Source organism: Equus quagga, chromosome 5, assembly GCF_021613505.1.
Source record: "Equus quagga isolate Etosha38 chromosome 5, UCLA_HA_Equagga_1.0, whole genome shotgun sequence".
Taxonomy (NCBI): Eukaryota; Metazoa; Chordata; class Mammalia; order Perissodactyla; family Equidae; genus Equus; species Equus quagga.
The window spans coordinates 105,871,854-105,882,090 of record NC_060271.1 but is presented as its reverse complement, the minus strand read 5'-3'; the positions used below and the strand labels follow the sequence as shown (position 1 = coordinate 105,882,090).

The 10,237-nt window shown below is 42.5% G+C and overlaps 1 protein-coding gene across 2 annotated transcripts in view; it reads right to left on the bottom strand.

The window, feature by feature from the left end:
• SLC8A1 (solute carrier family 8 member A1) overlaps positions 1-10,237 on the bottom strand; it is a 372,033-nt gene that overhangs the window by 312,985 nt on the left and 48,811 nt on the right. The gene's annotated exons all lie outside the window — the stretch shown is intronic.

The window sequence follows — 10,237 nt, the reverse complement described above, 5'->3', positions numbered from 1 at the left end:
GGGAGCCGGGGGCAAACCGAAAACGCTCAGCGGCACAGGCTGGGAGGGTGCACGCTCGCCCGCCCGCCGCTCACACGCGCGCTCGGCCCCGCGGCCGCCGCGACCGGCGCGTCCCGGCGCCCCGGGCCCCGGGCGGCCGCCTGGGATAGAGCGGGCGCGCCTCTGGAGCACCGAGCGGCTGGGGCGCTCTTGCAGCCTCCCAGCCTGTGCCGCTGAGCGTTTTCGGTTTGCCCCCGGCTCCCGGCCCTGCAGTGCGTGCTGGCCCCGCGCTAGCGCTCTTTCCAGCACCCAGCCCTTCGATGGCACGCGCAGACGGGCACTGCAACTTTTCTGGTCAGCCTTCCTCGCCTCACCCACAGACAGAACCTCAACCCCAATTCGCCTACCTGTTTCTCACCTCTGAAATTGTCAATCCAGATACATCTTTCTTCCTCCACTTTCTAGCCCCCTGCTAATGGAAGCTCTCTTTGAGCAAAGGGATCTGAGGATTTCTCAGTGATTTTCTCTGAAATCCTCAGTCCGTGTTTTTCCTGCATGTCAGACATGCATAGCAATACGCTGGCTAGTAGCTGCTGATACAAGCAGATAAGGATATGGGGGTTGGGGGAGAGGTATTCCCCAGCCAAGAACTCAGAGAGATTCTCCGTGTTGGTATTTCCCTCAAAGATTGCAGCTCACCTGGGAATACAGACCATGAGGCTGTTTAACGTGAAAGCCGTGCAGCTTTTAAACTACAGAGAGGAGTAAAAGCTGAGCATTAAGGTTGAGTTGGGAAAGATCTAATGCAGCAATCGACGAACCATTCATTGCCCTTTCCAAGAGAAGCATTATCATTGCCAATACATCACTTCCCCATAATTAATAAAGGAGCATTGCATCAGGCCCTTGCTCTCTTGACAGCTCATTCATCTTTACAAATCCTTAATGACTTGGCAGGCTGAGAGGCTAGACCTACTGTGGAGTTCACAAACCTGGATGCACATCAGTCATACCTGGGAAGCTTGTTAAAAATGCAGATTTTAGCATCCAGTCTTGAGACTCTGATGTTGTTGCTTTCAAGTGGGACTCCCAAGTTTGTATTGTTAAAGCACCAGTTGATATTCACCACTGGTGTGGTTAGCCCAGGTGTGCAGGATCAGGAGTAGCCATGTGGGGAAGGTGGGAGAAGGAGGGAGCTGCGGAGCATTAGGCAGAAAGTTAATTCCTCAGTAGGATTCTTCCCCCGTACTTACAGTGCAGCTCTGGGGCCTCCAGGCCGTAGGAGAAGAGAGATTCTGCCTCCAGGAATCCCACTGTTTGACTATAAGGTGAAGAGGGGGAATGAAAGCTGCCTTCTGCTGCCTCTATGCCGGTGGCTCTCGACCTTGAAGGCACCTCAGAATCTCCTTGGGAGCTTTTAAAAACCCCAGCGCTTAGGTCACACTCCAGACCGATTAACTTGGAATCTCTGGGGGTGGGACCCAGGCATCAGTAATTTTTTTCATGTTCCCTGGTTGGTTCCTATGCATAACCAAGGTTGAGAACCACTGTTCCAGGTCAATACTCCTCAAACACGAATGTGCCTATGGATCACGTGCACATTGTGGGTTCTTATGCAGTCGGGCTGGAACAGGCCTGGGATCTGCATTTCTAGCAAACTTACAAGTGATGTCGATGGGGCCTGCATGAGGACCACACTTTAATGAGCGAGGGTCTGTTGCGTCCATCTGGTGGTTGTGGACACTCAGCTTGCTGGAGGAAACTCCAAGCTGCTTCTTGTCTTGTATATTCCCAGGAATCATTCCTCTCTAAGAACATTTTCCTTTCCTCACTGTGAGTTAAATTTTCTTGGAAGACACTCTCCACACAAACTTTTTGTTAGACTGCACTGACTAGTGGGTGTAAACAGAATGACATGTGGGGAGACACAGAAGGTCACCATCTCTCTGTTAGAGTGCGTCCTCAGCCAAGAATTACTTAGGGTCCTGACTTCAACGGAGTGCAAGAGGCAGACATTTGGCTCACATTCAATGGAAGGGGCTTGGACAGAAGCGTCAGCTTTCTAAATGACACTGAGAAAAGCATATAACTACATACTCCACCCATAGGAAATAGGACAAAGCTAAGTGAAGGAGCTGAGTGAAAGAGCTAAATGAAAATGTGAGTGGACTACATCTCATTGGGATAGATTTTGTGGAAAAGGTGTGGCCCGTTATTGCTATTATGGACCACTTAGGAAAACTCAGGTTTTCTTGAGAGCGTAAGCACGCTTGTGACCTGAGGTGACAAGAGTCCTGTTCTTTTTTATTTATTTGTTCATTTTTTCGATGAAGATTAGCCCTGAGCTAACATCTGCCTATCCTCCTCTTTTTTCTGAGGAAGACTGGCCCTGAGCTAACATCCGTGCCCATCTTCCTCTACTTTATATGTGGGACGCCTGTCATAGCATGGCTTGCCAAGTGGTGGCATGTCCGCACCTGGGATCTGAACCACCAGACCCCAGGATGCCAAAGCAGAACGTGCGAACTTAACCACTGTGCCACCAGGTTCAGCCCCTAGAGCCCTATTCTTAAATGTCTGTATTCCAGTGGTGCCAAAAGTCCGTCTTCTGAGCAGCTGAGAAGGCATTAAGGCTACCTCTTGGTCCTCTTTATTCCTCATCCTTTCAATCTAGACTGATATTTAGGTTAATTTAAATTCTTGGGGGGAAAAATCTACATTAGATGGTCCTCCCTTTACCTAGAACCATTAAAAGGCAGCCTCGTGCCTATTAATTTGGCACCCTTCTTGTTTTGGCTCAATTTCTGAACCCCTAACTTTTTTTTTTTCCTTTCATTTCTCATTAAAGGCATCTTTAAGAGGGTTGCAGGGCCCCAAGGCAAATCAAACCTTTTGCTCCCTCCTAAATGTCATACATGGCTGGATTTTTATTGCAAGAATTGTCAAAGGCTACATCGCTGGCACAAGGCTCTAGGTAAGGAAATGGTGAGGCTGCTGCAGGCTATGCTTTGGAAAGAAGAAATATTATATGTAGGAAGGTGGTGATTTACATTCCAATGGCAACAGTACTTCTTAATTGTATTCTTGAATACTGATTGCCATTCTTTCCTTGGACTTGAGACTCAGAGCTATGGGTCTCCACTGATATCTATCCAAAGCAGTATGCCTTGGCCACTCTGGGAACTCCATGGGGATATCACTAAGATTTGACACACGTATTCTAAAGACTGTTCAGATTCTAATGAACTGTTTCCCTGAAGACCTTCAGGGGTCTCTTAGTAAACTCATTTTTAGCTCAAGTGACGATGTTGTGAATTAGGCTCTAGTTTTTTTATCTAGTCTACAGAAAAATCAGACATGTGATCAAGGGTACCCTCAATTTTTAAAAGTATTTTACTAAAACACCCAGTAATTTTCATCATAGGGAAAACAAGTATTTTATTGTAATTCCTTACATTTTCACTTTAAATTGCTTAGGTGAGAGGTACCGCTACTGTCTTTTTCAGTGGTGGGGCTTCTTAAGTGTGTTAATGTAGAATTATTCATTCTCCACCTCATTTCCTATTCTGCCAGTCTTCACCACTCAGCAATCTGCTCATTCTTGGGCTCAGTCTGATACTAATTTTTACATAAGAAAAAGTAGTATAGCGCCCAGCCCAGCCAGCAAGAGGAGTTTAGCATTAGCTATTTTCCCACACCTAGAACCTCAGGTGGACTGGTGGGCCAGGTTTTCTTTGCATTGATTGGATCCAGGGATTTTTGCTTCAGGGGTGACTATGGGGATTTTTTGTTGACTTCTAAGTGCCAAGGTTCCTCCTCCCTGGGTTCTTGTTCCTGCAAGTAAGATTTACTTCTCTGTTTTGTTTTGATGGTTGAGCACCACCCTTAAACCCCATCTCCTAAGTGGGCCCAGCTGCTGGGTGGGAGCAGTTTCCTGGTAGACTCACAGTTATAACCCATCCTCCCCTGGGCTCCATCGCTGTGGGGTCACCCACTTCCTCTGAATTTGTCACAGTCTTTGGACACCAGGGGCCTGCACTTCTGCATTTGAGCAACTTATAGTCGACGGTTGGACTTGTACAAAATCCTGACACTTTCATTTTTCATTTCTGCTCCTTATTACATGAAGGACATAATCTAGTCTGTATCCCACAACCTTACCAATGGTGAGGTTACCAATGAGTAATTCAGTGGCAGAATCATTGTTTAGAGCAACCAGTAGGTCAGAAAAGAACAGAAACTGGTTAGAGTTAAGGCTTTGGAGTCAGAATATCTGGGTTTGAATCTCACCTCTGGCTGTGTGAACTTGGAGAAGTTCCTTAAACTCTCTGAGTTACAACATCCTTGTCTGGAAAACCAGATCATAGAATCTCCTTCAAGGAGTTATAGGAAGAATAAAATGTATGTAACATGCTTGACATAGTTCCTAATCACATCAATAAATGATGTTGTTATTACTATGATTGGTAAAGTTCCACAAAAATGATATCCATAAAGAAAACAAAGTTTCTATATCATTAGGTTCTACATAATCAGGCCCTTTCATTATCGATAATGATTATGCTATTATTTTTGTTATGCAGAATTCTATCCAGTGAATAATCCAGGACAATGGATGCCTCTAGAGTACGAGAGTACTTTCTCTGTAATGAAAGAAGCTGCTTGTGATTTTGTAAGTACAGAGTGTGGTTACATGATTGATTATGGGGAACACCATATTCTTGCTAGATCACAATATTTCTTTTCCTTTATATCTGAATATCAGCTTGATTCCATCTCTATTATAATCTGAGAGTTTAATTTCCAATAGAGGCCTTTTAAAGAAATTTCACTGCAACAAAGATTTTGCTTGTCACATTAATTTTATTAAGAGAAGATCTTAACTGTAGGGCATAAACTTCTTTGCTAAGTTTGCACAAACTTTCCTCAACACTGATTCAAGGATTCTCCATCAATGGGGACTCAACAGGAAGGCCCTGGGGTGCTCTGTACCAGGCAGTTGTTCCTTGCAATCCTCTTCTGAAACAATGTCCCTGAGAGATTGCACTTCAGCTTTTTCAATAAATCTCTTGTCTAAGGCATTGTCTATGATGTATAGCTCCCTCACTGCTCCTTCAATTGCTGGCCACTGATTAGAATCTTCTGAGAACGGCCAGTGTTTTAGTGGTTACTGCAGTGCCCAGACAGTAGCCCTTGAAAATGTTCATAACAAGATACTTAAGGGGAAAATAGACTGAATTTATGGATGTCTTGATCCCTGGTTTTAATGATGCTGATTCTGCTACAACTGGAAATGTCTGGAAATAATGAAACTATATACTTTCACCTCTTTAAAAACTCAGAATCTTACGTAGTGTGACCTAACGAGTCCTTAGCAATCATGCGCAAGAAAAGTTCGGAAACTACATTCTTTTTTCCCTTTCTCTTAAAATATTACCCTGTCACACAAAAAAAGCTTAGCCATCTTTGGATATGTTTCAGAATATTTGAGAGTGTAGGCCAAAATAAACAAGTTATTTGTGTAGATATTAAAATTATTTGGCATTTACAACCTAATTTTTATATGAGAAATCCTTATGAACTAGTTAGATGAGCTGTAATTACAGACTGAGAAAGAAAGTACAAGATTTGCCCAACCCTGGCTACCCAGGAGTATCAGTTGCATTGTTTTAAAATAATATCGCAGCCCAGGCCCACTCTTGGAGATTGTCTTCCTATTGGTCTGAAGTGGAGCATGGGCACAGGGATTTTTTTTAAGCTCCCTGGGTAGTTCTAAGGTTCAGTCAGAACTGAGAACCACTGGCCTACCATCAAATAGCTAATTCGTGGTAAAGACAAGGGAAAAAATCTCCTTACATCCGACGCAATGCTGTTGCTATTACGCTGCTCCATTGAACATTGCTATTTAATAGAATATAAAAATAGAGATTTTTCTGAGAAATTTAAGAGAACTTACAAATGTTTGAGGGCCCTTTTGAGTCTCCAAGAGGCGCAGGTGGCTATTGTAATTGACCTAACAAAGACGTATTAGCGGATTGGAAGATATGATCAAGAAAGTCAAGTCCACAGCTGCAGGGCCTCTGTCTGCCTTTTTGAACACTTCATCCCCAGCATCTAGAGCAGTTTCTGGTGTATGGTAGATGAATTAATAAAACACATATTGTCCCCTGTAGGGGGACTGGCCTATGTGGACAGAAGATGGATTTTGGTTATCGGGTAAACTCTGGCTCCTGTCCAGCGCAAATTGCAACTTAATACCAATCATCTCCTTGTAGCTACAATGCAGGCCCTGGTTAGCAACTGACATCGTCACCATATCCACACCCACGGTCCTGCCTGGCCACCTGTTCTGTGATGACAGACAGATTGTCTGTGACTTTGCAGGAGGCCAGACCACACAGAGATGGCAATCTGACCCAGCCTCAGGCTTGTGCCTGTAAACTGCCCCATTGCCTGTTATCTCAGGAATTACTTATAAGCTCTTGTTTGATCAAAGTTGTAAGCATGTCAGAGACTCTCTGATTTCCTGTGAAGAGGGGCTCTTTGGGCATATATTTTATGGGTATTATATTTGTATTTTCATTTATTATTTTTCAAAAATCAAGGAAACTGCGAACTTCCTGATATGTTCAAAGTCAGCCATCAAGCAACTCTTATTAAAGGCAAAAAACTGAGCAGAGCAGAGATAAATAAAACGCAGTTGAGAATAGTCATATTAATTCACTTGGTCATTCATTTCTTCATGTATTCATTCAGCAAAGATTTATGAGGATCTACTCTGGGCCAGGCGCTGTCCCAGACCCGGGAGATACAACAGCAAAAACACCAGGCAAAGTTCCCACCCTCCCGGGACTTACATTCTGTTCAAAAACAACAGGCAATAAGCAAAACAAACAAATTAGCACATGAAAGGATCTCAAATGGAGATACTGCTATGAAAGAAATGAAGCTAAGAAAATAATATAGAATCTTCTGCCACCAAGTCCTGGTTTAGGTGGTCAGCTTTGCAGAGACCTGAACGGAGTTAGGATGTCTCATTGACAGTGTCGCCCCTTTTTTGAGACTCCCAAACCGATGAAATGATACAGCGCAGTGTTTTGTTTGTTTCATACTTTGTTTCTGCCCCGAGTCGAGGTTCCTTTAGGAGTTCCCGCCTCAAAGCCGCCGGCCTTCATGAGGGCTAGCTGCAGAGGCGTGGGCACACTGCCTGCATCTCTGCATTCAGGAGCACATTCGTACAATATAAACCCAAGAGTTGTTCCAAAAAGACAGCTCCCAGAGGTTGCACATAAAATGCTTGTGTTCCTTCTAAGGCAGAGTTGAAGCAAGAATTCTGACCCCCCCCTTCTGGTTTTATTTAAAGAACAGCATCTTATTAATGCAACTGGATTGCAAACTTTAAACAATTGAGTTCTTATGGGTGAATCTCTTGCCACAAAGTCAACAGCGTTGGTGAGGAGGGAGGGGGCTCACACAGGTGTAACTTAGCGATGGTTCCAGTGCTTCCCTCCATGACTTTGTCACCCCTCCTTTTGCCTTCTTCCTACATTCTTGTCTGAGATTACCCAATACATGTAGCGCACACACACATACATACCCCTCACACACCCACTCTCACACAAACTCACACACTCACTCGCATTCATGATTCTTGGCTGTGACCAAATATCTAATTATTGGAAAATCCCATTTGCAAATTTGCAAATAACTCATGGAAATAACAGCTGACCTCTTATTTTTCTAATGTCATTTAACATTCATGGTCTTTTATTTGCCGGGTCTTATATACTTGCTTTCAAGTCTACTTAGAGGCTCATAGGCTGAAGCAGACTGTGACCCATGCGCTACTCTCTTTTGAAATGAACAATGATAGATTTGAAGCCTAAAAAAGATACTTAAATTATGTATCTTATGAATCTTAAGAGAGGCGGGTTTTTTGTCTTCCTGTTTCTTTTGTCAAAAAACCCCTCTGAATGTAGAAATTGCTCAAGAAACAGTAGATTTTGGATGGAAACTTATTCAACACAGCAAAGTGCCTACCTAAGTTACAATAGATCATCAATAAATAAGCAAAATATTTAAAATATTTGAGTAAATACTTTAAATTTTGAATAATTATACAAATGAATGGAACATGCCTCATTTTGGGGCAATCATTTAAAGGAAATTTTGCAGCACATTTACTGGCTAACTTTTTAAATATTCAGGCAGCAAAATAGAGAGTAACTACACGCTTCAGAACCATGAGCTAAATCCTGTGGTGATTAAAACAGGAATTAGACACTGGCCATGACCTCTAGGAGTATAGCCTCATAGCTAGAATTAGTCTCTGAAGATTTTCAAACGGGTGAGTGCTGGAGCCAGACATGTGCTTTTTGAAGATGCATCTTTAGGAGTGTATGAGATGTGCTAAAGTGGGCACAGTGTGGGATAAAGAGACCAGTCAGGAGATGATTATAATCATCTCACAGAAAGCCCAAGGGGGGGACTCTAAACAATGACTGGAGAAGAAAGGGAAGAATATAGTTTTTCTCTTTTTGGCTCGATTCTTGGCCAGGTCCCATTACCTTCCTCACCCCCACCTCAGCCCAGTAGTTTTTTTTTATTTTGTTAACTTGAGGAAGATTAGCCCTGAGCTAACTACTGCCAATCCTCCTCTTTTTCCTGAGGAAGACTGACCCTGAGCTAACATCCATACCCATCTTCCTCTACTTTATACGTGGGATGCCTACCACAGCATGGCTTTTGCCAAGCAGTGCCATGTCCGCACCGGGGATCCGGGCCGGCGACCCCGGCCTGGCAAGAAGCGGAACGTGTGCACTAACCGCTGCGCAACCAGGCCAGCCCCACAGCCCAGTATTTTAAAAAAATACTGAGTGTTTATTTTCAGGGGAATCATTCTGGATGGTTTCAGTTGGAACACGTATGATTTCTATAAGGCTGTTAGTATTTTAGGAAAAAAGTCTCCTTTAAGAGGAGCGAACTAAAGTGTGTATGTGGTGGGTAGTTCGCTCCAGCAGGCAGGGAGAGAATTTCATCACATAGATGACGCATCGTGATAATAAAGAGATGACCCTGAGTTGGTTTTATTATTGTGCTTAAAGTCTCTACAGACAACGCACCCCCTTATTCTTTGCACCTTAAGTTTACTGCTCCCACTGCCTGCCCCCTGGCTGGGTGGCTGCCTTCTAAATGGGTTATAGGAAGCTGAGAATATCTGGTCTTCTTTCCACAACATAGACGGAAATTGCAACTAGGGAGCAGGTGAAAAGATTCTCTCCCCCTACACCCACCCCACCCACCACTCCACTAGTAAATCTCCAGACATTTACGTCGACTGTGTGGGGAAGCCTAGAGGAGCCAAGTTTGAAGTACAGACTTTATAAAGAGCCTTTTGCTTCCCCCAACTACAGCTGCTTTTAATAGTATTTTAGAAATGTACAGAATCAGTGAAGGAAACCTGAACATAAGCATAAGATTTAATCAAATCTTTTTGTCTTTTGATCATGTATATATACATATATAGATATGTATGTGTGTATATATATATATTCAGAAGAACATTGTTTTGCTAAAAGCAGTCTTACTTGTTGGATAACAGATCCAAAGATAAAATTAATTGGTTTGGTTTTTCATGTATATTTCTGACATCTCTTGTGATAGACCCTTAATCTGACATAAACTAAAACCTGTACATTCATCGTTATAAGAAATCTAGTGTTAATTTAACACCAGCACTACTTGACATTATAAAATATATTTTTAAAATGGAGAGCATATGTTAGATTTTTAGATGTTTAACCTCGTTTTAAGGTAAAATGTTACTTATTTTACTTAACTAAATGCAATGTATTTAATGATTAATTAAAATTAAATGTTTAAATAAATTTATTTAAATAAATAAAATACAATTTGATTTACATATAAATACTAATATTAGAAACATGCCTAATGAATTTCCTGACAAGTCTGCAACCTTCTCTCCTTTTTCTGCTAGAGGCAGTGTCTCATGATCAGAGCAGATATGAGCTTGAATTTTGCTGAAATGGACTTGAATTTTGGTAGTTACCTGCTAGCTATATAATCATAGATAACAATCATTCATTCAGTCACTCCTTTACTGAGTATTTTTGAGTGACTATTAAGCAAGACGCTGAATTATACATAAGGGAATAATCAGTGAACACATGAATAAATGGAGCTTTCATTTTGGGGAAGAAAAGAGATAGTAACCAAATTACATAATTTTTTTAACTGA